The sequence below is a fragment of the Manduca sexta genome, chromosome 9, assembly GCF_014839805.1.
Source record: "Manduca sexta isolate Smith_Timp_Sample1 chromosome 9, JHU_Msex_v1.0, whole genome shotgun sequence".
Classification (NCBI taxonomy): domain Eukaryota; kingdom Metazoa; phylum Arthropoda; class Insecta; order Lepidoptera; family Sphingidae; genus Manduca; species Manduca sexta.
Genome location: NC_051123.1, coordinates 3,294,550 through 3,322,518, shown reverse-complemented (window position 1 = coordinate 3,322,518; position 27,969 = coordinate 3,294,550). Strand labels below are relative to the sequence as shown.

General features: G+C 35.7%; 1 protein-coding gene across 1 annotated transcript in view; it reads right to left on the bottom strand.

Annotated features, from left to right (window-relative positions):
• Nucleotides 1-24,257, bottom strand: part of LOC115442681 (TWiK family of potassium channels protein 12) — a 214,556-nt gene extending 190,299 nt beyond the window's left edge. Inside the window, exon 1 of the mRNA XM_037436908.1 lies at nt 24,216-24,257. The gene's annotated coding sequence lies outside the window, so the exon portion shown is untranslated. The remainder of the gene's footprint in view (nt 1-24,215) is intronic.
• Nucleotides 24,258-27,969: the final 3,712 nt, after the last annotated feature.

Genomic DNA, 27,969 nt, shown 5'->3' with positions numbered 1-27,969 from the left:
CGTTCAAACGAACATACTCTTCAGCTTTATATAATAGTATAGATAATGTATGGAATTTTTGTCTGTTTCTATGTTTTAACTTTCAACTAATAAAACTATGTTAATTTGTAATTATTATTTTGAATTACAAATGTAGATAAGCAATAAAATAAATAGCAGTGATTGTAAAGGTATTTTATTTTTACTAAGTAAAGAAGTTATTTGTTAATGCTGTTCTTTCTCCAACATCTTGATTCTCTATATTGTTCTCATAATTAATAATATCAGCAGTTGATAATTCCACTTCAGTTGGAATTTCCTCTAGCCTGTGATTCCGACAAATATTGTGCAAAACTGCAGTTACAATTATTATTGTTTGAACTTTAGGTAAAGATAAACGCAATGTCAATGCAATCACAGGGAAGCGACGTTTCCATGTACCAAATGTCCTGAAAAAGATAATATAAATATTTCCTATTCCTCAGCAAAAGTTGATGGAATGGAGAAACACCATAGTTCCTGAAAAAACGATACAATTGCCCCTTGTTTGTACCTATCTAATAGTTCGGTAGGTACGGTATTTTTTGTAAATAATGTCAAAAATTATTTACCTTGTACATAGAAGTAACAGGAATATACGAGATCAGTTTAACTAACACTGATTGGCAAGCAGATTTCGAAAGCCTAATCCAAACGTGAAATCAAACTCATCCAGGGTCTGCATGTAGTTAACTCTTTTCATTACCCGTGATGAACCGCGACTTTCAGTTTCGCTATCAGTATCGCTAGTCCCTCCAAATCACTGTCGTCACTGTCACTAGAGAATATGGATATTTCCATTGCCTTTTCGTTTCCCTTAAAATCAGTGTAAGCGATATTCAAAACATATGGAGTAAACTGAGGAATTGGTCGGATTGGAAAATGCGATTGTTTACAACAATCAAATCAAATGTCAAAACGGGTAGATAGAGTATTGGCAAGCGTAAACTGTCATTTTCAAACAGAGGGTAATCTATGATCTGTAATCCGTCCTCTCAAAGATTGATTATTGTTAGAGATAGCTTACTCAATCTATGGATTGGTTATTGGCATGCTTTATACATAAAAACGAATGAATTATCAATCTTAGATGGCATACATTGGATTAGGATTGGTTATTAATTTCGGGCGATAATGAATACCTACAATCCTTCAAATTATAAACTTGCACACAACTTCACATAGAATATAGAAAGACCATTCTGTATCGGAGTACGCACGACTGCCGCTTTGGACCTTTGATAGGAAACGTATAGTTCCTGCCGGTACCAGATTGTTATTTTCCACATCAATGATCTAATCAAAAGCAGAAATAGTTTGTTATAATGGATCTATTTGTATGTTTTGTTTGTAGCAAATGGTTTGGTGCATAGCACCAAAACTGAATCACATAGATAAACTGACTTTATTCACGGGCGTATATCTACTAATAAATTGCAAGGTTTTATAAAATTAAAAATGAATAATGTTAGAATGTATAAATTTTATTCGAAATGAGGAGTGAAATTAATCTTACGCTGGCAACCCTACTGGGAGGGGTGGAGAGGAGGCCGACCGAGTCGAGAAGATGGCTAGCAGCAGACGTGAGTTCAGTTTGGATATTAGAGGCCGGAGTGAACGTCCTGGATAGTTAAGTATAATAATAATATCAGGGCCCTTATTCTGTATGATAGTGTAAACGCGTAACGCGGTCGTGTCATGTTATCTTCGAGAAATGTGCGTGGAATGGTATTCTGTAAGCCAAATTTCTATAGTCCTAAACATGATGCGTTGTGTTACGTGCTTGTTACGCACTGTTAAAATAACGTGCGGGATAGAGAATAAGGCCCCAGCCCTGTATTATATATTGTCCCACTGCAGGGCACGAGGACCTGGACGAACGAAGAGCTGGACTAGTGCGAATTGGTCAACTTCACACACCCTCAAAATTCTTACAGAGAACTTCTCAGGTATACAGGTTTCCCTACGATGTTTTCCTTCACCGTTAAAGCAAGCGATAATTCACAAAGAATACACATTATTGTTTAGAAAAGTCAGAGGTATGTGCCCTTAGGATTTGAACCTGCGGATATTTGTCTCGGCAGTCCGTTTCACAACCAAATATCGCCCCTTATTTGGATTCAGGACATTAAACGTGTTAATTTAAGCTTAAAATAACAATTCAGCCGATATGTAAAAAAAATTTCGACACCTGCTTATTCTGCAGTTGATTGATTTTTTTACGAGTTAAGAGTAATTAGTGGTCTCGGAGACTCTCTGGACTTCACCGCTCGGTGTCATAAAATTTGTGCCACCGATCATGCTGGCTAACATGAACGGCAATGGAGTGAGGGTGGGGTCCATTTGAGAGTCAACCTTTTTTTAATAAGCATTCCTATAGTCAAAGGTCAAGTTGACAGGTCTTTACTCCGCATTGGATGACCTTAAGTCTACTTTTGAAACTAAAAAATGAAGAACACAAAACTAAAAAATGAGCACGGAATACGGGCAAGAGAAAACTTCACCAAGACGGCATAGTTCTGGCAACCGATGAGAAATAATCTCTAGTACATAATTTATTATTATGATAATTACTCATATCAGTAAATTCAATGTAGTCAATGTAATTTGGAATTTCATATTTTTTAGTACTTTATAATTTTCTCTTCTACTTCCTATTATTATGTTTTAGATTTCAATTCAATATGCTTTAGTGGTATGTAAATGCTGTGTTCACCTATTAGTAGCACACATATCAGATGCTGTACCTTATTGCTTTTATTATATTGATTGATGTAATATATAGTGCTATTGGTATATCTTATAAATAAATAAATGCTAAGATACGATACCAAGAGAATCTTCCTCTTTATCACGGATTGATATATCTCTCAATAAACATAGTCCCCTCAATTTTTTACCAAATATGTGTGCTTATTATTCGCCTTCAAAGAGACACGAAATTCGGAATGAGTATTCGCATAATGTAGCAATTAGAGGGCGAGAGATACTTTTCAAAGAATTTTTTGTCGAAATGAGAGCATTTATAATGTTATACGCTCCGTGTGGGCTGTGAACACACAATTATATGTGTTTTATTAAAGGCTTGAAAATAAGAAATTGGGTCACCTGATTGATGTGGTATGTAAACATCTACAACGGCTCAAGCTTTCAAGGAAGGAAATGAAGTATGGAGAGAAGGACACATTTCCAATGTTTGTACTCTACTACTATCTATTGGATACGCCTCTTATGTACATTACACATCTTCTAAATATCTGTCTAGAAGAATATACATAAGTAGTTTAAATGTTTCAGTTAATTTTAATAACAAACACATCAAACATTTATCCCCGAAGGGGTATGCAGAGGCGCAACCAGGGCATCCACTTTTCACAAGTGTGTTCCGTCCCATGATGTGATAGGGCGCTCCCTATTATTGATGCCCGATATGGCGACAGTCTCGCTAGACTGTCGCCATATCGGGCACAAATTCCCGACTCTGGGCTTATACTGAACAGAAAATCACAAATGTTACTTTTCCCGGCATAGGATTCGAACCCAGGACCTCAGAGCGTTGCCGTAGCGCGCACGCAGCACAACTACACCACCGTGACAGTCGCATTTTAATAACGTGGTACTCAATAATTTCAAAAAAGTTTGATATCACAGATGCAGTCATAAAAGAAACCCAAATCTCTTCAACCTGCATAATAATGTTTAGACGACCATCAAAGTGTGATAACAGCAGGAAGAACATCAATCACAAACTGAACTCATTCCAGCAATCTAAATTAATATCTATAATTATTTACATAAGGCACAATGTAACATAAAACGATGGTGGAATTACGCTTCCATTGATACCTACACCTCAACAGGCAATCGACGTCGATCCTATAACTTTCATCCAATTACTGCCATTCCAAACGAAAACAATTTCCGTTCGATCAAAGGTATCAAGTATTTAAATTAACGTTTCCCTTTACAGCGGTTGAGTTTTGTAACAAAGAAAATTTGGGTGATATATTAAATTTACTTGACGTTGACTACTTTTTATATATTTACTAGTTGACCCGACAGACGTTGTCCCGTCTTAGCTATGAATTTCCAGCGCGCATACTGTCAATCGCTGATAGTTATTTGAAATAAAATTAATATTTTCGTTAAGTTTACTTAAATTTTCTAATTTTCCGCGCAATTTTTTGATTTTTTTGTTTCATAAGGACCTTGTCCTGACCATAACAAACACAACAAAAAAATCGGTCCAGCCGTTCACGCGTGATGGCGTGACCAAGGGCAATAGGGATTCATTTTTATATATATAGATTAATAGACACACCAACGATAAATCACAGAAAAATACATATGAAAGGTGATCAATATAAGGTGACAAATAATAACAAATAATAATAATTTTCAGTCAATAATTAAACAATTGTAAAGGTCTAACGATCAATTTGCCGTTTTGTCGGAATTTGGAGTTTGTTTCCATAATGTTGTGGCTACCGCCTCTGATAGAATTATCTTCATTGTTGTTAATAAAGAAGTAATAAATATTCGAGACAGTTTCAGAGAATCAATCAAAGCAGAATGTTCCATAGTTTGAAGAATTCTGGAGTGTTATTGCATTTAATGGGCGGTCGTGTCGCAAACCAATAGATGGGTCTCACTTATCTTTTCATTTTCTCCATAAAAATTATTTTCTTTTCATTAACCCAATTATATCCAAATTGACTTCTAAATTGAAACGTTCAAATCTATTATTTCCATTTAGTTTTAAATAAAAAAGGCTATTCATTTTATTAGTTGTTATGTCTACGATATTAAAGGCTTCAAGAATTGGGTTAAAAGGTTTTCACGAAGGCAACTCGCTCTCAATGCTTCTTGTTACAAGTGTCCCAAGACGATAATTGCTTAGCCCCAGTCGCCTAGTTGTTTGCCTTCGTTTCTATTAAGGGTATAAACTTTTTCTATGTCACCGCACTGCCAGTTTTGCTGTTTAGACGATCTGGGTTGTTAGCATAGAAATCCGACGTAGAAACTCTGAAGACAGATAATTTTGTTAAGTGCTATACCTTTATTAGAAACAATGTAATTTACTTTCTTTTCTATAAACGTTAAAAACGTATTAAATTTCTGTTATATTATAGATTTTATAGATAACTTGCCCATCAGGAAACCACCTTAAACGATTACTAAATGTGTGTAAATGTATACTGTTTCAGGCTAGAAAAGAATATATCAGATCCCACTATATTTTCATTGCAACCATATCGTTTGTTTACAAGATACTTATCACAAAAATATAACGCACAAAACACGAGAATTTCTAAAATAAAACTGTCTCGCTATTTGAAACGCATGACAACTTTTCAGGTCACGGGAATTCCATCGATTGCCACAAAAGCAGGTCCCCAGAAATTAGGACGCACACAATGGGAACGTACTCGCTTACACTTACATATTATAACACTTGCAAAAATGCCGTGGAAATAAAGGACATAAAAATTCAGATACTGGTATATACTGGTGGTAGGTCTCTCATATGTGAGAGTCCGCCTGGGTAGGTACCACCGTAATGTCTATTTTGACTGCCGTATGTAGTCGATGTTGTGTATGCAGTATGTAGTCGATGTTGTGTAGCCAGTGTAACTACTGGATATGTCCAGTCATGTCATTATGATAAGACTTAGCACCTGACGTCTCAGGATGGCGAACGCAGTGAAATACCAAACAATACTTTGTAATTCCAAGTTTTGGATAGTGTTTCTACTTTTTATGGGCGGTTGTATCGCTTACCATCAGGCGAACGGCAAGCTCATCTCGTCATTCAAAGCAATAAATCGAAAACATTTTTATACAGTCATTGCAAAACGATTTTTCCACTCACTGACTTACCATTCGTTTACGTCTAAAAAGGTTAGCAAAGTAATCATTCATTCACAATACGTTAAGGTCAGGCCCACCTCATGAGGCAAAAGTTGCTAGCCACATAACGAACAAAAATTCCGAACTTATGTATGTTTTTAAACACAGTGGTGTTACAAAATCTTCAAGAAGACCAAAAAGACTTGTGATTTATCATTTATGTAGGACCAATTACATAACTTGAATATCATTTTCTATTCTAACAATCTGCGACATAACGAGCAGATATTTCGAACTTATGTATGTTATAAACACAGTCTTACCACGGAATCTTCCAGAAGACCAAAAAGGCTTGTGATTTATGTAGGACCAATGTTCTAGCATATAACTACAATATCATGTTCTATTCTAACAGTCTGCGACATAACGAGCAGATCCGAACTTATGTATGTTTTTAAACACAGTGGTGTCACGGAATCTTGTAGAAGACCAAAAATGCTTGCGATTTATATAAGACCAATTTTCTAGTACATAACTAGAATATCGTGTTCTATTCTAGCCTTTTGTAAGACCGTTACGGTCTACTGTTAACATTTCCTTTATATATTGTGAACCAGGGATTATAAATTCAACAGCACAAGCTTGGGGAGCCGAATTTGTGTCGCCGGAGCGACGATGTGTGCACTGCTAGAGTATATGGGCTTGAAAAATTCAAATGCACTTGTAAAATTAGTTTAGCCTTTACCAAATAACTTGCCATTGTTTTGTGTGCCAATGGTTTAGAAACCCTGGGATTATTCATCGAAGTACTCAAGTTTGTAGTCGTGGTAAATTTTTTGATTTATAAATTGGACTGGTAATATTAGATTTGCAACGCCGTAGATATATTTTATTACATGTATATCAGAGATAATTTGAGGCGACTGGAATAGTATAAGTGCAGATATGGTAGCATCTGAAATAATTCTGGATGTTGAGAGACGGCGAAAACTACTTAATATATTTAAAACTACCAGCGTATCCTAAAAAAAATGCAAATTCTACACGATTTTGCATAATTTGACATTCTGAGTGTTCAGACGATGATAATTATAATATCACTCGATCCTTAATCTATCTTTTCCAATAAAAATGAAAGAAAACTTCACCCGCAACACTTAAGTGCGTATCGCTCATTTTCAGTTAATTTCAACCCGAAGCTGACATAACAAAATGCTATTAGTCAAAATTTATTTCACAACAACGCCCGTATCTACCCTTTAATGGGTTCTTACCGCGAAATATCCCCGAAACTCAGTTACCACACTTTTATATCACAATTTGTTGGTTTAAAGCGTCGGGGCTTTTAGCGAGAAAAATTAACTTTATGCTTGGCCGAATTCCAGTGCTCTTTGCAGCGCTTTACGCGAAGCGAATGGTCATTGTTTATTTTCGACTGATACCTGAGTTAATAACACTAGACTTCGTTGGAGACGGACATGAAATTTAATTGAATGGAATTTTGTTTAGTTGTATAAAAGATTGCTAAAGACATATATTTTTTGCCAAGGTAAAGTGACTCCTACTGCACTTGCTGCCTGTACTGTTAGTGGAGTGGAGTCCAATAGAATTTCGATTGACGAGAGATGATTACCTTTTGGCGATCAACACAATTATGCCGGCCTGTTGGATCCGGATACTCAGGCTGATCCCGGAAAGCGACACTTACATGGGCTATTATGGCGGGTTTTAACACCTTGTGAACGATGGTCGCTATCCTGACGGATATAAAACATATCCTGTAAGAAGACAAGTATGTTTCATTTAGTAATGCAATAATGACTCTGTATAGTTGTTTTCTATGACATCCCTAAAAATGTCATAGAAAATTAGCCCGGCTTCCAGCCATAGAATCATCACTGAAACCGCAATAAACCAATTATAAAATGTCATCCGCAATCGAAAAACTGAACAAGAAGTAAACAAAGTACTATTTCAAAATGTACGAAGGGATGAATAAAAATGTGTTGGAAATCGTTATTGAAGATTCTTTTATTGTGCCAGCTCGTGTTGGAACTCGCAAACAACGGGATATGTCCTCGCCACAATTTAAATTATTAAATTAAAATGTCTTTTCCAGCGCTCTGCGGTATCACATTAGCAAGTATCTGTTTTTTTCCTGGCTTATTTGGATCATCAGGGATTTATATCGCGATAGACCCTTCTATCACATCACGAGATAGAATACACACGACAAAAATTTGGTGCACGTTTTCGTAAACCTTTGAAGATTCAAGATGTGTGTATGTGTTTGTGTGTGTACGATAGGCTTTTCTATCACATCACGAGATGAAATACACACGGCAATAATTGGGTGCAGTATTTGCGCCTTTTCGTACACCTTCAAAGATAGAAGGTGTATTTGTGTGGGTGTGTTTTTTCCACCACGTCTTACGTTTATTAGCCAGACAAGTGGCTTATACAAACATACAGCACTTTCGGGTGAGCGCATTAGGCGCTCACAACCCTTAAAAAATTAAGTGACCATGCTGAGAGCAACCCACTAACGGGTTATGAACCTCGGCTCAAAACGGCCACTGGGAAAGGTCGAGACTTCAAGTGTGTGTGTGTGTGCGTGTGCGTACACGTACACACAGTACGTGTACGTGTGTGTACGTGTTAAACTTCTGTCTTATTATTCACAATATACTTAGTAATTATGGTGAAAATGTCTGCGGCTTCCATGTCCATCGTGCCGGCAGGGGCGTAGCTATCGTAATTATAGGCAGTGCAGTGTAGTAGGTCCCCCGGATCCTCAACAATTAATTCTAATCCTATGAAAACTAATAAAGCATCTCTACTTAATAATTTACAAAAAATTCATACCTAATTTTAGAAAATTGGAGGTGTGGGCCCTTGGGTTTTGAACCTGCAGATATTCGTCTCGGTAGTCCATTCCACTTCCAACTAGGCTATCGCTGCTTGTTAAGTCAGTAATTACAATTAATTGTATTCGTATGTTAATCATACATTGTTCTAATACATAAAACAAAGCTTTAATAATTTCATTTAAGAACATACTCAAAAACCAGGACCAACTTCTTGATAAGCCTCGTAAAGAATGTCGCGTAGAATTCGTTTTTTGTTCAAAACTTTTGTACTTAGAATTTTTTTTGTGAATCTAGTTCGATGATCAAAGAAATATAACAAAAAAATATTTTTCTTTTGAACGGTCCCAAATATAGTTTACGATACTTAGTCAACGGTGATTGTTTACGTTTTCTCCAATTATATAAAAATTCTTGTTTTTAGCATCCCTTACCTCAAAAGGATCTTTTATAGAATCGCTTTTCATCCGTCTGTCTGTCGGGACCCTTGTTCTCAGGAATGCGTAGAGCTAATAAGTTCAAATTTATATCAAATACTTAGTACTACGGTCTATTTCAACTGTGAAAAAATCATACTTATAAGTCAACGCGATCAAAAGATGTGATCGTTTATGTCGCATATTTACGCAAATTTTGTAACAAGGGAAATAAAACCGATAGGGCACTTCCCTTTGACCTAGAATCGTGACATTCGGCAAAAATCAATGTGTAGCACATGTAAAGGAAAATCTGAAAACTACGTGTGTCACGTTGAAGGGTCAGCCTGTGTATATGGTTCCAACAGGCCGGCATTATTGTGTCGACTGTTGAGGGGTAATCGTCGACATTCTATTGGATTCATTCTACTTACCATCAGGTGCAGTGGAGTCTTCGCTGTGCTCGTATAAAAAATTCCTAAGGGTGTTATATTTTATCTATACCCTACCAGTAATCAGGAAAGCAATATAAATATCCGCAAGCTATATTCCTTTAGAGACATTTTTTTATTTTCTAGCAACATTTTCACATAATTTAAATATTATACTTGTAAAGGAACACTGTCACCTGAAATAAAGGTTTAACCTAGTTTTGGTGTCCTGGGACCGAAAACTTGTTATGTAAAAATATTTTGGGGAAAAATAAATTAGTTTTAGTAATAGTATTAGTATTACACGGTCAGAGGACTTGCAAAAGAGGGCTGTGAATGGATGCATAAAGCAGTAGACTCTGAGACGTACCTTGGGAGAGGTCTATGTGCAGCAATGGACTGCAACAGGCTGATGATGATGATGAAATAAACTTCAACATATAAATTAATTTTATTAACTACATCGGTAATGTAATATTTAGACGATCACACGGATGAGATCTGCATTTAAATCCTTGTATAGTGCTGACCTGGAACACTTTCGGCAGCATTATGGATGATGGATGCCCGTTGCCCGAATCCTCTATGCATGTATGTTTTTTTTTTGTACCTTGTAAATGTTTGTGTCCCGGTATATTGTGCGAATGTTTCTTTCTTTCTTTGTCGGATAATAACAATATCTGGACTTTTCTTAATAAAAGTGAATAGCTTCAATCGGGATTCGAGTATATATCTCATACGACGACGAAATTTTAACAATAGAACAGAAGGTCAATGAACAGAAGTAAATAAAATGAGTCCTATAGCCCTAGGTTCAATAGTGCCTACGCTTAAGGATTACAAGCGTAAATATACAATACATTATGTTCAAATTCACAGCTATCTTTACAAATTTACGAGTTATGAATTTTTGAAATAGTTTTTTACCTCTGGTGTAAGGTTGGATATTTCGAAAGACGATAAAATCGCTTTCTTTCCATCGATATGTGACGTCACGGAATAGGACCAGACAACACTGCAAATTGTCGAGTTCTGTTTATATAAATTCCTTAGGATAAAATGGGATTTAACTTGCTTTGGGATGTCTAAGACGAGCTTTTCATTCGCCTGATAGTAAGCGATACGACCGCGATGGTAGAAACACCATTAAACACTTGAATTATAAAGTATTGTTAGGTATTCCACTGCGTTCGCCGTCCTAAGACATGAGATGTTAAGTCTTATTATGTCGAATAGTTACCCTGGCTACAATGTCCTTCAAACCGAAATACAGCAGTGACTGCACACTGCTGCTTGGTGGCAAAAATAGACATTGCGGTGGTACCTACCCAGGCGGACTCTCAAATATGAGAGATCATCAGTGAAATTACTAGTGGCTTCCAATTTTAATAACAAAATTAGACCGTTTAAGCCTTATCAACATTTTCTCTACCTTCCGATTTTGTATATTAGTGAATACGATATATAACGCTTGTTTAATCGTATCGGAAGTCGTCGCAAAATCGGACCCGATTCTCAACGACCAATATCGTCTAATATTGAAGTAAAACATGTGGTTTTAACGTTAGTAAACAAATTTCGAATAAATCTTTTATACTAAACATTTACTGCGAAATAAATCTTATACAAATAGGATCTATCGTGGAAAACTAAGGCGAACGTCCGAACAGTAAACGTCAAGGGTCTCCCAAAGTGGGAGCCTTGGGTTCTTAGAAAAAAGGACGAGAAAGATAAATAGTATTACAATTTCCTATTCATTGAAGATGGGAAACGTTGAGTAAATAAAGTTTAACGCGAGTGTACAGAGGGGTGAGCAGAAGTGTAATCATTCTATTAAAAATAAAAAAAAATAAATAAAACTACTTTTTAGCCGACTTCAATAAAGGAGGTTCTCAATTTGACTGTATAATTTTGTTTTTTTTTGTTTGTTACCTCAGAACTTTTAACTGAGTGAACCGATTTTGATGATTCTTTTTTGATTTGAAAGCTGGTGCTTTTCGTGTTGTTTCATATAAATTTCATTGTTGTTCGTCCCTCGACGGCGGAGACACATCAGAAAAATCTTAAAATGCTGACAACTATAATGTCGTCAGCTGATTTTGACTAACATAAAAAATCAAACAATACTTTTTTAGCAAAATTAAAATTGCTGGTTAAACTAGATAAATACATGAACAAATGTACGAAAACAATGTTGAATTTTTACCCCAAAACTAGGGACCAGTATATAGGTAATGTTAAATTATTTTGTGGTTTTTGAAGGCGGTATAATTTTTTATTTAAAAAGTTTTTTTTATGTTGTGGGGCTAATGAGCATACGGTTCACATGATGGTAAGTGATCCAACAACTGCAGTATTAGGGAGCATAGATTTGCTTTGCCGGCCTTTTATGTCGGAAATGCGTTCTTTTTATTTTCGCAATTTTTGTTTAATATTCCTTCTCGACGTTTCATACTTCAGCATTAATGGTCACGAGCGGATCCAGTGAAAAAAATCGGATAAGTAGTTTTCAATGTCAAAAAATCACGTTAACATAAAAAATCATTAAAAATGAAGAGGTTGTTCAAGTCCCATAATGAACCAGAGAAACCAGGGAAACGTAAGTTGATTAAATACTAGATAGGTAAGATTTAAGTACCTTTTGCTCGTGGCTTCGCCCGCGTCAAGCATTTTATAATAGGGATAAAAGTCCCGTTATATATTTTTCTGGGAGAAAGTCTATAACCTTCCCAGAGTCTTAAACTATCTCCATACCAAATTTCATGAAAATCCATTCAGTAGGTTTTGAAAAAATCGATAACACAAACAGACAGAAAAGGTGACTTTTTTATAATATGTATATTGTATAGATAGATGTATAATGTACATATAATTTCACTCTTGTTAATAACATGATACATTAACCTCAGGAAGTAAAAACATCGAAATTATTACTGCGACTATCAACTTATAGATTTTCTTACATATTTTTATCTGTTTCATACGTGGTTATTTATCCAAAACCGCAGAAAATACCTATTATAGAGAAACAAAACACCGAAACATAATTATAGCCTTAATGAACATAATTTCGTTATTCGATCCGTGTGTTTTTATAATATTCGGTTTCGTCCATCGACGAGGCTCGACAATATTGATAAGGAAAGGTTCACCTTTTGTTTTTATCCTTATTGTGGACACTTTATTACACAGCTTATGCTGAGTTGGTATTTTTTTTTATTTTCATTTTTATTGAATTTGCTTTGAACGGCAAGACGAGCTTGCCGTTCACGTGATGGTGAGTAAGTTGAGTCTTATTATGTCCAGTAGGTACAATGGCTAAAATGTCCTTCAAACCGGAACAAAACTGCATACTGCTGCTTTGCGGCAGAAATAGAGATTGCGGTGGTACAGGCGGACTCTCACATATAAGAGACCTACCAACAGTACCACTAATTGTCGCTGTGTGGACATGAGGTTGACGTGTTTTATATCTAAGTACTCACACACGCATCACGCATTTATCCCCGATGGGGTATGCAGAGGCGCTACTAGAGCTATTTATAATGGTACTAAAGTAGTTTTACGAAGTTACTAGCATGTATAATTATGAGATATGGACAATTAAAATAACAGTCTGATGTAAAAAAAAATGGTATTTGAATATTGGCTAAAAGCATACCGTCATTTTCAATAGACGATCCAAATCGTATTTTCCGATCTATCGTAAAAATTTACCAATTATAACAGTTTTTTTACTTACTTTCAATGCTTACTTGAATTATTTTGATTGGTTTATTCTCGGAATGAGATCGAAGATTGAGATCGGGATCGTGTTTTAAATACGGTGGTTAGCTTAGTGTTATGTGCTATCGATTTATTCCACAGATGTACAAGTATAACGTATGGCCCACATACAAAGTAACACATTTAACACGCGGCGCGAAGACATGACGGCCGGACGGAGAACTAGAGCAAATAAATTGCCTCCACTTCATGCACTATATTTTTTTCAAAGGGGTAGACAGGTGTTTATTATTTGGCAAGGTTATTTGCGAACAAATGTATGTCATTTTGACACTGTATTACTAAGAGGTATACAGGGGCCTTATTCTCTATCCCGCACGTTATTTTAACAGTGCGTAACAAGCACGTAACACAACGCATCATGTTTAGGACTATAGAAATTTGGCTTACAGAATACCATTCCACGCACATTTCTCGAAGATAACATGACACGGCCGCGTTACGCGTTTACATTATCATACAGAATAAGGGCCCAGGGTCATTTTGACTATGTGTTACTAAATGAATACATATCTTATCTACTTAAATGATACTTTACAATAAGTTACTTGAACCGTAGATGTATAATAAAAAAATATATTTCGAAAAAAATAAATAACAATTAAAAGTAATTTTAATTTTACGCGCCCTCGTGCTATTACTACTTGAAGAAAATTCGTCGCAGCGACAACATAGTTTTAGTCAGAAATACATTCCCGCGCACACCATATTCGTACTAAACTAAAAAATGCAATAAAACTAAAACCAGGATTTTTGGTGAAAATATTTGTTATCAATGGATGATTTTTGGCACAATGTCAGCAAAGGTGAAGACGAGTATATAATTTAATTTAAAAACACAATGTCAAAATTACTATATAAACGTAGAACTCCTTATATTTCACTAATTTTGAAACACTTCGATTACAAGTCTAGTTTCTGCCACGAAATTTTATAAATCAAACGAACTTACCCTATTACAAACACCACAAAACCAAAGTGTGCCGGTTGCCGATGTTCTTTCTATTAAATTTTTATACAGCCCGAGACTCTGTTCGTTTCATCTAGAAAGTTCGTCATACTTTCCATTCCTGAAGCACCTGAAATAAGAGCCTCTGCGGAATAACTTTTCTAATTTACCAATAGGATTTATACATTCCGATTGCATTGGGGCGTGTTTAATTAAATTTTTCGACATTGATCTGTCTGTCTTGTGCCTATTTGTCGTAATTTAGTCACTTTGTGAACAGAGTGCTTTTAGATATGCTGGTCATTGAGCAATAAGGTCCAAATTAGGTGGCATCCATCGTCCATTAATACATAAATTACTAGAAGATTCTGCTTTAAAAGTAAACCATATTTAAGCATACATACATACATACATAACATCACGCATTTATCCCCGAAGGGGTATGCAGAGGCGCAACTAGGGCACCCACTTTTCGCCAAGTATGTTCCCTCCCATGATGTGATAGGGGGCGAGCCTATCGCCATATCGGGCACAAATTCCAGACTCCGGGCTGATACTGAGCAGAAAAACCCACATATCACTTTGCCCGACCCGGGATTCGAACCCAGGACCTCAGAGCGCTATTGTACCGGACATGCAATACAACTACGCTACCGAGGCAGTCCACCATATTTAAGAAAGGTAGATATTTTATACAGCACGGAAAAGTAAACTCACTGCATCTGATTTTAAGTGAAGTGGGGACTAATATAATGTCGACTGACGAGAGATCATTACCCGGCAGTCGACACAGGTATGCCTGTTAGAGCCGGATGTATACAGACTGATACCGGAACGCAACACACTTTCTTGGGCCACTATGGTGGGTTTCACACCTTGTAAAGTCGTTATCTATCTATACAAATATCGTACCACTAGCAGCATCAGGCCAGGTCTTCTCATATTAAAAAGTTAGACGCCAAAATAATTCCTGATGTTGTGTAATAATTTTGTCGCTTTAAAAACTTAGTCCAAAACTTCACCAGTAAAAACAAAGTTCAATTCAAATAAATTATTTTTCGGATTGTATCCCGGTGTATTTCTGGAAACTGAAGCCAGGAACCCCGGTTCATTTGGAAATACACTATGCTTGCCATTCTAAGGTATGAGACGTTTGGTATAAAAAGAAATATGAAATTCCCACCGCCTTCTTATCTACCTTTAACATTTTCTCTTAATTCTATTTCAGCTGTTAATTCAAATTGTTAGGCTTATTGAATTCAATGAGGCTTGTCGTTGATAGTTGCCTTGGTTTTTAACAAACGTAGAGACGATTATGTGGTTTTATTTATTAATAGAATGTCAATGTGTTCTTTTTCTACCTGATAAACGTAGTCTATATAAACTAGATTTATTTATTTATATATCCCACTTCATTTGAAATCGAGAAACACTTCGACCCCTAGTCTATTACGCGAAACTTATTGAAAAACGTGGCTCGGTACAAATAAATGCCTGCTTTAATATTTTATCAGCGATCACGTAAGTCGATGAGAGGATCTTTCTAGAAAAATACGAAGAGCTGTCCTTATATACGTTTTTGTCCCCGAACCTTCATGTAATGCTAGGTCACATTTATGAGACACCGCTCGTCCTTGATTTTGGTTTTTAGCGAATTGGTTTGATGTTGGAATTTAGAGAAAAAAATATATAAATTACTAGTTTTGCCTATGCTTTATAATGTAAAGTATGATAAGTGAAATTTAGCTTAATAATATCAAAGGATAGTGCAAATTTTTTTATTAAACACAAAAAAATCCTTTTGGCACTACGAAAAAATTTCACGAAAACCAAATAAAAATATTCGTCTATATATAGATTTTTCGTACCAGGAACTCTCACGATCGTTCGCAGAACACCTTAACAAAGTTTCATCATAATCTGATGAATAGTTTCGGAACGCAAATCGGATATACGACCATTGATTTTTATCTATATAAATAAGTATCGTATTTTACTTCTTATTAATATTATAAATGAGAATGTATGTATAAATGTATGTATGTTAAAAATAAACGCAGGAAAGGCAGGTAAAGAATGTCGTGGATTAACAATCAAGCTACTTTTTATCAGATATTTGTTCCCATAGGCAATATTTGCCTTACGTTTTTAAATAGATGCCGCTTGAGTTATGCAGAAGAATCTATGGATCACTACAGTGATTGGACTTTGTAATAGGAACGGCTTTCACGTAGGCAAAGCCGGTAGCAACACCTAGTTCATAAGATACACCTACTAAACAGGAAGCCATTTCTTCCGCATAGCACCCATCTCATACAAAATATACGCAAACAAAATATATTCGTTACGATAAATGATACAATTAAGAGCTGAACATTATTTTCACTTTTATGGAGGTCACAATTGTTTTTCCCTTGTTTATTATGGCCCTATGTCTTGTTTGCGGCTTCGGCCTAATGGAGACTTTTCTTGATAATAAAAATGTAAAGGAATGTGAAGAGATGTTGTGGTATTTTACTTTAAATGTGATCAATTTAAAAATCATTTTTAATCTAATCTGTGTACTCTTTACTTTTTTTTATGCTGCCACGGCAAAATGATCCCTCTGCACCTGATAGTAAGTGGAATAGAGTCCAGATAGACTGATGAGAGATGACTACTCTTCGCCAGTCGACATAATTATACCGGCCTGTTTGAAATATCTGAATTTAACAATCTTTTGCACTATAATTGGCAAAATATATATTACTAGCTTTTCCTCGCGACTTCGCCCGCGTGATGGAGTTTTGCGGGTTAAAAGTCCCGATATATATTTCCTCGGGATAAAAAGCCTATAACCTTCTCAGGGTCTTAATCTATCTCCATACCAAATTTCATAAAAATTAGTTCAGTAGATTTTGAGAAAATCGATAACATACAAACATACAAAAAAGAAGACTTTTTTATAATACATACATACATAACATCCCGCATTTTATCCCCGAAGGGGTATGCAGAGGCGCAACTAGGGCACCCACTTTTCGCCAAGTATGTTCCGTCCCATGATGTGATAGGGGGCGAGCCTATCGCCATATCGGGCACAAATTCCTGACTTCGGGCTGATACTGAGCAGAAAAACCCAAATATCACTTTGCCCGACCCGGGATTCGAACCCAGGACCTCAGAGCGCTATTGTACCGGGCATGCAATACAACTACGCCACCGAGGCAGTCAGTCGTTTTTTATAATATGTATAGATGTATTAAAATTCAAGCTTTAACATTTAACTTTTCTTTCTTGACAGTCTCATCAGAACGTTTTCAAAAGATCACTTATTTCAATTCCTTCCTTTACGAAACAGCGTTCCTTCGTAACTAAAATGTATTCATCAGAGCTTCATCCAAAATTGCTTTATAGTAATGTCTCCCAAGAGAGTAATTAATCCGTTGCTAACGGCTTCTACGTTGAGCTTTCTTTAACGATTTCGCTCATCGCTCCTCTATTAACCTTTGAGCTTTTAAAAAGGAAATATGTGTTTTTTTTTGACAGACAGAATTTTCCAAATTTTGATAAATTTGTTTGTGATTGTTTTATATATTAAATGCTATTGATAAATTTTATGAAAATAAATATGAGTCTCGAAAAGTAAACTACAGTCGCAAATTCATGCAAAAATCTACGGAAAACGAAAAGTGTCTTATATTTTCCAAATTTCCTGTATAAGCTTATTTACTGCACTGAAATCGAACCCCTCCAAATTTAGAACGATAACCAACTTACTAAACTTACAGCTTAATATAATGAATTCAGTAATACTAATTCAGGTAAATAGTTATTAATTTAAAGACTTCAACTAAATCCGTTGCCATAATATTAAGAAAATATATTTTCCCAAAGAGTACTCAAGCCTACTTTTGAGCGAAAATTTCTAATTTAGAGATGCTAATTGGATTCACTAGATAGCTTAATTTTATCATTAACGCAAATAGAAATTAGCAAGAATTGGTAAAAACCCCGCTTGACTGGGAACTTGCCACTGTCTTGTTTTTATTGACCGCGGTAACTGACCATACTGTACTTGCTAGTAAATGGGGTCCAGATAGTGTCGAACGACGAGACATAATTACCGCTAATTGTCACAATTATGTCGGCCTATTTGAATGCGCTACACATTTACGTGAGCCACTATGGTTTTTACACATTGTGTGCGGTGGCCGTTATCCGGGCGGAAATATTTATCCCACTACCAGCATTTCTGTTTGAAGTATCAGATTTATACATGGCGAAAAGTGTGTAACCTGGTTGCATTTGTCTACCGCTTCAGGTATAAAGGCATAATGTGTGTTTGTTGGTTGATTTTCTCCACTTACTTGCCTACTTTTTGAATATGTAAAGAGATACAATACATCCAAAGGTGACTCGGAAATTCGCAGACTTCATAGACAGACAAACATAAACAACTAAGTATTTGAAAATAAATAATATTCTTGTTGAAAACGATTTCAATGAACTGTTCAAAGCGATGAACTTGTCTTCGCCAACGTTTGTCCCAACCGCGAGACTTAGTTCCAACCAATGGTTCCAACGCATTGTTTGAGTCTCCTTAACTGTTACCTCTAATTAAATAGTCGAACTCAAGCTTTGTTCTAAGAAAATTATCAAAATAGCGTCAGTGAATGAAGACACGACGTGATTTTAAGTAAAGTTTTTAGTGGTAATTTTATAAGTGTAAGTTTTGTTTTAATTTATGTCTGTCTATATTCTGATATAAAATAAAATATAGTTTTACCCTTTGATAAATACTCTTTATAACAAGCTACGTCAAAATATTTCAACCAGTAATCAACACGAACAGAAGAACAAATAAAAAGAGTAGATCCCATTCAGATGAGAGCATCTCCTATCTCCACCGAAATAGCTGTTCTAATAGCTTGATCCTTCTATTGTTTATATTTTTTGATCATAAATTGTTTTGCATTGTACGTATTTGATTAGCTCGTCCGCCATACTTTGGGCTCGCGTCACAGCACAATACTGGCGCGTGCGCACTAATCCAGCCCATTGTCGCGTGGATGCGCTGCCTCCAGCACCTTATCCAACCTGACACAAACCAGGATCGCCTCTGACGCGACATAACACAGCGCAACAGAGAAATACAGCTGAGACTGTGTCAAATGGTCGTCATCTTAAGATAGCTATTTATTTAAACCCTTAATAACATTATCTAAAATGATATAACAAGTCGCAATATGGGACGGATTTTGATAGCTGACTTTGGTTATAGCAGCGCTGATATAGCTGAGAGCGAGCTCTTAATTAATAGTTTATATGAGAAATGTGCACACAACCATATTAAATGTATGAAACCGATACCTTTCTGATGCAACACGTCATGTCACGTCAGTCAAATGTGAATGCTTTAGACACCCGATATTATTTGGCATTGCATTCGACGCGCGTTGGCAGGGTAAGTATACTGACTCAGTTCGGAAATGGACGTCGAAATTACTGCTATAAAAGACGGTGACGTCAGTTAAAAAATATAGCGTTCGCCTAATATTAATAAAGTATCCAAAATTAAGACAATATGAACAAGTTTTTCAACTATTTAAAATATCTATAAAATCAATCACAAGATGAATTATTTATTTTTATAATCAATACTATGTCCACGTGTTAGCAAAGCGTTTCAATAAACCTAACATGTATTTACTGTTAGTCATACTTTGGCAGTTTGTTAATTTTGAAATCAAAACTAAATCATCATCATCATTTCAGCCGGGAATCGTCCACTGTTGGACATAGGCCTCTGCCATTGAGCGCCACAGGGACCGGTTCTGGACCGCCCTCAACCATCGGACTCCGGCGACCCTCACCAGATCGTCGGTCCATCTCGTGGGGGGCCTGTCTACGCTGCATCTTCCGGTTCGTGGTCGCCACTCCAGAACTTTTCCGCCCCAACGGCCATCAGATCTACGAGCTATGTATCCTGCCCACTGCCACTTGAGTTTCGCAACTCTAAATAAATGCCAAACGAAATAAAAGTATGCAAAATAAAAAGTATTAATATTCGCAAAACGACAAGCCTGTTATAGCAGAAACTGTTTTTAATTTCGTGTCAGTCAGCTTTTCTTGTGCCGAGGAAATGCTGAAAATGTTTCCGCGCTTTTTGTTGAGCTTTGTAATACGGATTATAATAAGCTTTGTAAATGCATTATGTATTAATATCTTAGTAATAATAATTTATTTATAACGTAATTTGCTAAGTAGATTTAGATTATCGTTGAAAGGAAAATACGTGATTGTATATTTGTTATAGTAATGGTAATATAAAGATAATTTTCTGAGCAGATTTTTGTTAATATCGATTAACGTACATTTAGTATGATACAAAGTCTCAAAAAATATAATTAAATTTATTACATAGTTACAAATTATATTTTACCAACATCTAGATAAATATGCATGGAGAGTCGGTATAACCAAGGTTACACTCATTGTTTAGGGTGTTGGTGTTTTTACTGCACGTTGGTCATACTGAGATTCCTCAGCAAAATCTTGAAATCCAATTATCAATTAAATTGTATCTTTTTTAGGCAAGTTTTTTTTGTAGTGTTTCAAAGTTACCGAATTTTATAAAATTCCTATGCCAATAAAATGAAACCATATAGCAAGGAAACACGATAATTCCCTATCCAGTGTAGGGATGACGCTTAATTTTTCAACACATTTAAAAAAACAATTTGCTCCAATATTACAATCGAGATCGATCCCGTATGGAATTTGCCAGTCCTGCAAAAATCGTGTTAGAAAATCCCTACAATTTCACGACCTGCGATTCCAACCTAGGACCCTGTCTATAACCCCGACCCTGGGATTCGAACTTAGAACCTTACCCACAGCCCCTAAACGACTCTACCAAGCACATGACAAGGAACTACGATTAATGACCAAAACCTTGTGTATACCCTCGTTGGGTGACTTTCACTTACAAACTTAAACGAAAACAATCCGAAACTCCGTAAGTCCGAGGCCGCGGCACATCAGGCAAACAACTACTAGCAGTTATGACCAGCTGATTAACGTATTTATGCAAATATAATCCCGGTATTCAACGGCTTGGCTGTGGCTCTGGCATTGCAGTCCATGAGCGACGGATCCTGCTTACGATCAGGATCGCTTGCTCATTTGCCTACAGGCAATAAAAAAACATTTACCTTTAATGTGTGAAAGTGATCTTATTAAACTCGAAACAGAACTAAAAGTAGAAAACCAAATAAAAAAAGGTTTTAATGTACGTAGTACATATATTATATCGATGGTTTATATTTAATATTTATCTGTAATTTTTTCCGGAAAAATTATTAAAAACTTAGATTGTCCTCGCGGCTTTACCCGCGCCAATTGGATAAAATTTCTGTTACATATTTTCCCGGTATAAAAAAATACCAACCTTTTCCAAGGACTATCTCCATACCAATTTTTTTTTGAGTTTGTTAGTTTTTGAGTTTATCTCGCTCAGATAGAAAGACAGCAATCGATCAGCAGGAGAGGGGGGTTGAGTCTGATTTATAATATGTAAGGATGTAGTCTACCCCCATGGAATAGAGACATAATACTATGTATGTATGTTCTTCTCCTAAGTAAGCGGCGATAGCCTAGTTGGGTGTGGAAGGGACTGCCAAGACGAATGTCCGCAGGTTCAAATCCCAAGGGCACACACCTCTGACTTTTCTAAAATCATGTGAGTATTTTTTGTGAATTTATCGTTCGCTTTAACGGTGAAGGAAAACATCGTGAGGAAACCTGCACATCTGCGAAGTTCTCTATAGGAATTTCGAAGGTGTGTGAAGTCTACCAATCCGCACTAGGCCAGCGTGGTGGACTAGGCCTAATCCCTCTCAGTAGTAGAGGAGGCCCGTGCTCAGCAATGGGCAAGTTTATAATACAGGGCTGATATTATTTTATTATTATATGTTCTTCCGGCCCAATCGAACCCGGAACCTCAACAGTCATCAACTCCACTACGCACTCTTCGGTTAATCATTATCAAACAATACGATCGGTGGTATCATATTTCAAAACACGTTCTACGCAATACAGTCGTGCCCGCAACGTAAAACTACGTTTCTCTCGCAAGTCGCTAGAGGTTTCGTGTCAGAGACGCGACACGTCAAACACGACAAGAATACATTTTTAAGCAGCTTTGTTTTTGGTTGTGACAGGTTAATGTCAGAATTGTTCGCGGCAGATGTGAAATTTGAGTTTTATTTTATTTACAGAATAAAAATTGTCTGATAATACGTTTTGTTGGTGTTAGGATATATTTTATATCCGTCCGGATAGCGATCACTGTACACAAGGTGTTAAAACCAGCCATAGTGGCCCACGTATGTGTGTCGCGTTCCGGGATCAGCCTATGTATATTCGGATCCAACAGGCCGGCATAATTGTGTCAACTGCCGAGGGGTAATCATCTCTCGTCAATCGACATTCTATTGGAGCCCACTCCACTTACCATCAAGTGTAGTGGGTCCACTATTCCACGAGCATATACAAAATAATGTTTATATATTAGTATATATTATACACTTTTAAACGTTATGTGTGTATTAAAATTATAGTCCTAGTAACTTACTATTAAGTATTATTTTGAAGTAATATGTGGTTTGATTTAGTAACACAATATTAATTAACCTTGTATAATTTGGTTGGTATTATTATTTTATAAGCTACTTAATATCCTTCAATGCTATTACGCGTCTTCTATTCGTAAGTATTGGAGCCAACTCCGGAACTCCAGTATTTATAATTCATTACTAAACTACAGTCACAACTAGTCAAACTAGAGCGCATGCCGAAGATTTGCCATCTCGTAATTAGCTCTAAGAGCTTCCATGAACACACATTGCCAAGCATGTAATGCTAACTACAAGTTCGAAATGAATTTACTAGATTCCAACAGCTGATTTCAAAGTTTCAAATAAAACTATTTTTAGATTATTTATTTCTTTATTTATTTATTGAAATAATTAAATGAATAAAGTCTAGTTTTTAGATTCTATAGCCGCTTTATGTATTTTTTTTCGACGTGTCGAAGACTTCAACCTAGTGGCGCATGGTATAATTTTCCGATAAGGAACCCGACACGACGTATAAGTACTAATACTATGCATTAATCGGGTCTGGAAATTGTTTTAATGATAATTTTATTTTAAATAAATTATGTAAGGAAAGCCGGCAGTAATCGGGTGTCATAGACCCTCCGCAACTGCTGGAGCCCTTAGGGTCACGGGGCGAACCATGTTGGCTGAAAAGCTGAAAGAACAAGGAATGAAATCCAAAACAAAAACTCGATCACATCCGAAATTTTGTTTTATTTCGACGTCTAACATTTGCGTATATAAAGAAATCATGATTTTTAAAGTATCTAGCATTCGCATGAACATAACAAATAACAATTCGTGTCAATAATATCATTATGTTGTATTTGAGATTTGAAGAAAATCATAAACAAAAATATTTTTATTATTACGCTAACAATATTGAGAGCTCATAGAAATAGTACAAACATCATTAAGAGCATTATTTTAGTTTCGTTCTTGGAATTGTTTTGACGGAAATCGGACAAAACAATAATATTCTTACACTGGTTTGCCAATATTTTGTCCCAACTATTCTAAGAAGAGCTGAATTTGACGACAAAATAACACGAAAATATATTATTTCTTATGTGGGAATCGAACTTAGCACTCCAAACGAAAATGCTAAAAATAAATCAATCATAAAAATTTACGAATATAAAGCCTTAGTTAATCAATCATATAAATTACAAAAATATGAATATAAAGCCATAGATTATTTAAAACCCCTTACAGACTACAATAGAACGTAAAAATTTCAAAGTAGGAAAACTTACTTATTAAAAGCCGGCGAAATTACGAGCTGGCGTGGCTCCAACCGGTACCTGTAACAAGAATATTTGCTCAATAAGAACCGGAGAGTTACCAACCAACTTACCGGGACTTCATTATTTTCAACACATAGTTGAAAGAAAGAATTATTACTAACATAATAACATCTTTCTGAATTTTGAATTAACGTGAAGTTATTTTATTTTTTAAATGCTTGGACGTATTCAAAGAGTGAACACAGAGGCTGTATTTGGATGAAATATGGTGCACTGGAAGGCATTACGTATTGAATATAATAATTTTTGTCAGATGTGGTCTGAGCGTGTTTATTTTTATTTTTAAAATATTTTAAGTTGCAATGTATGTATATATGTTCGAGTCAAATCTTACAAATGAATTTAGCAGTTATACCCAATTGATTAAGATAAAATTTTGCACACACGTTTAGTTTCGATAGAAAATTATAACTGTAAGCAACAAGCCTTTATTTCAACATAGTATGAAACAACGATTGCTTTAATTAAATGGTTATTTTTTTAGAACATTTAAATACAATTTTGTTTTCAAAAATGTTTTTTTCAGCCGATTTTTTCTTGTTTCACTGTCCTAAAGCCTGGATAGTTACCTCTTTAACCAGAATAAGTAACCTACACTACAATGTTAGACTATTTTCATTCGAGCAACTGTGTCGAGCCCCTAGAGTATTTTCGACACCGGCATACCCAAACAGTAAACTAGACCTTAGGTGGCTTAGGGATTTCTTTAAGATCACAGGACAGAAGCATTCTGGTGTGTGGCTCGTTTCTTGGCACAAAACACGCATCATCTTGTAGAACGACGTCAGGTAGAGTCCAAAACATATTTAGACCTTTTATCCTCTAAGGGATAGGCAGAGGTGTGACTAATGTACTCGCTATCGATTTCCATATCTATCATAAATTCCAGGATTCGCGCTGATGCCGAATCGATTTATTTATACATATATTATATTACCACAACAGTTAATCCTAATGCGATGTTATACAGTCTTAATATTAACAATTGGTTTCAATACATCTATGAGCCATTTCTGTGAATTCGTCCAGATTGCATATAAATATATCTCTAGGATATAATAAACAATACTGCCCGACCCTGATTCGGACCTGAGACATCAGAATCGTGGTCCCGAGCACGCAATACTACACTACCGAAGCATTGTCATAGTGTCATTCTAATTATAATTTTAGTTTTTTTTAAGCGGCGATAGCCGAGTTGGTTGTGGAACGGAATGCCGAGACGAATGTCCGCAGGTTCAAATCCCAAGGGCACACACCTATGACTTTTCTAAAAAAAAATATATGTGTGTATTCTTTATGAATTATCGCTTGCTTTAACGGTGAAGGTAAAAATCGTGAGGAAACCTGCATACCTAAGAAGTTCTCTATAGGAATTTTGAGGGTGTGTGAAGTCTACCAATCCGCACTAGGCCAGCGTGGTGGACTAAGGCCTAATCCCTCTCAGTAGTAGAGAAGGCCCGTGCCCAAGACTGGGATAGTATTTATACAGGGCTGATATTATATAAAACAGTTCACGTCCTTTCCCGTGACAAAACGTTTTCCACAATAAAAAATAGTCGAATTAGGAGCCCCTTTTTTAATGTCACTAAAAACATTATTTAAAAATAATGGTGGATATACAGAATATCAACCGCATAATTGCCACCTACACAACCATGTGAGTTGTTCAAAATTCATAACGCATGTATGTTTCATATGCACATTTAAATTTGAATTCTGTGTCGTGTTTATTTAACATTGTTTTCGTATGAATAAATTGTATCGTGTATGACAGTATAATATGAGAATATTTTAAAGTATAGCGTATTCCTAAAAGGGCAGGCAGAGAAACGAAGGATACCCTTTGATATTATATATCTCAAATTTTCGCAAGTCATTATTATTCATATAGTTTTCTCATAGGTTCCTTAAGTTCCATTTTCAAAAAGATGAAATCACCGAATAAACTAATCTTGCATATTAATTCATTTGTGAGTGTGTGAAAATGTTTCATACAAAATAAATTCAGAAACCAATAAAAAAGTTTAAAACCTACCACCAGTAAAAAAAGTTGCTTTGTATTTATTTCTAATTGGGTAATAAAATTATTTTTGGCAATTGACGTTATTTATGTATATGTGTGAGGTAATTGCATCTGAAATGGTTTAGCTTGACTGCTATCTAAGGTATAAAACTTAGCCTAAGTTGATCCAGTGCTGATTTTCAGTCACTCTAGGACCCTTTGGTGCTAGGCGGTATGGAGGTATTTAGAAGTTAGGAATAACTGCTCTTACATTTATTTATAGTTACTAATTTGTATAATATTGATCGGCTGATCCCGAAACACGACACTAACGTAGGCCACTATGGGTTTTAACTTGTTTACGATGGTCGCTATCCAGGCGGATATAAAATGTATCCTACCAGCAAAACTGCTACTCTTAATAGATATAAGAAAACAAGCATTTTAATGCACATATACTTATAGCTTTACTGCGCAAAATACACAGTATTCATTTAATTTCAGTTAGTTATTAATTCCAACTACACGAATTTTGTATTTATTTATTATTTGTATGGAAGTTTACAGCACTTGGCCAAAACACTTGCATCTATAAGGTTTCATATTTTTGGAATGACATTTTTATAAAAATTATATAAAAAGGGGTAGTTGGATAAAAAGAAGGGTATTTATACTGGGTGCATTCGGCAGATGGGTCATTCGGCGTAAAACTGCGGACAAGTTATGTACCAGAAATATAAGTGTACCTAAGTTGGTTATAGTTCGAGTTTATACATATGTAACTAGTGATTTGTAATTGTGAAGTGATAAAAGGATAAATAAGTGAATAATAAATACGAGATATTCGAGCCTGAAGTTTAATTGGAGAGATCCCTACAAATCTAACAATATAATCTAAATCTAAATTTAACAATATTAAGACAGCAATTACATTAAAATAAATTATTCAAGCCAGCATCTGGTTTAAAAATATTTGCCTAAAACATCATTCCAAAAGTATTCCGCTACACGGTATCAATAACCTAACCCATCAACGTGCGATGCAAAACAGGTATCAATCAACTTTTTAGGATGAAATGGCATCCATCATTTATGACGCGATCGTTGTGCTTTGGATAAAAACAAAGCGTTAAACCCATGGTGAATGATTCAGCATATTCTGGTGTTTGTACTACACGTGTTTAAATACGATGAGAATAAGTACGTAAATTGTAAGTATTTTTTTAATAATCTTTATTCTACAAGATTATGCCAGCCTCATTGTATCCTAAAACTAATTTAACAGAAAAGGAAACATTTGATGTCCTTCTTAGCTTGCTTACAAATTTATATATTTTAACGTCATCTTCATTGTAAGGTGCAGCCAAGATTGTAGGTATTACAATTATTTTTTATATTTATGTCACCATGAATAATACGCACACACACATTTTTTATCATCGAAGAGGTAGAATAGCTCGTAGGGTCAAGAAACTGAGCTCATTCTGCGTAGATCGCGCCGTAAAGAGAAAAAAAATATAAAATGTATGTATGTATTGTAACTTTGACTTTTCGGATGAACAACGCCTCAGTCCGCCCCATGACCACGAAGGCTGCAAAGTCTTCGCGATAAAATCCACAAAATAGTTTGGAATAAAACTCGAAGTGATAGACAAGGGCGTAACTAATGCTCCAACATTCCGCCGTACGTATTCCATT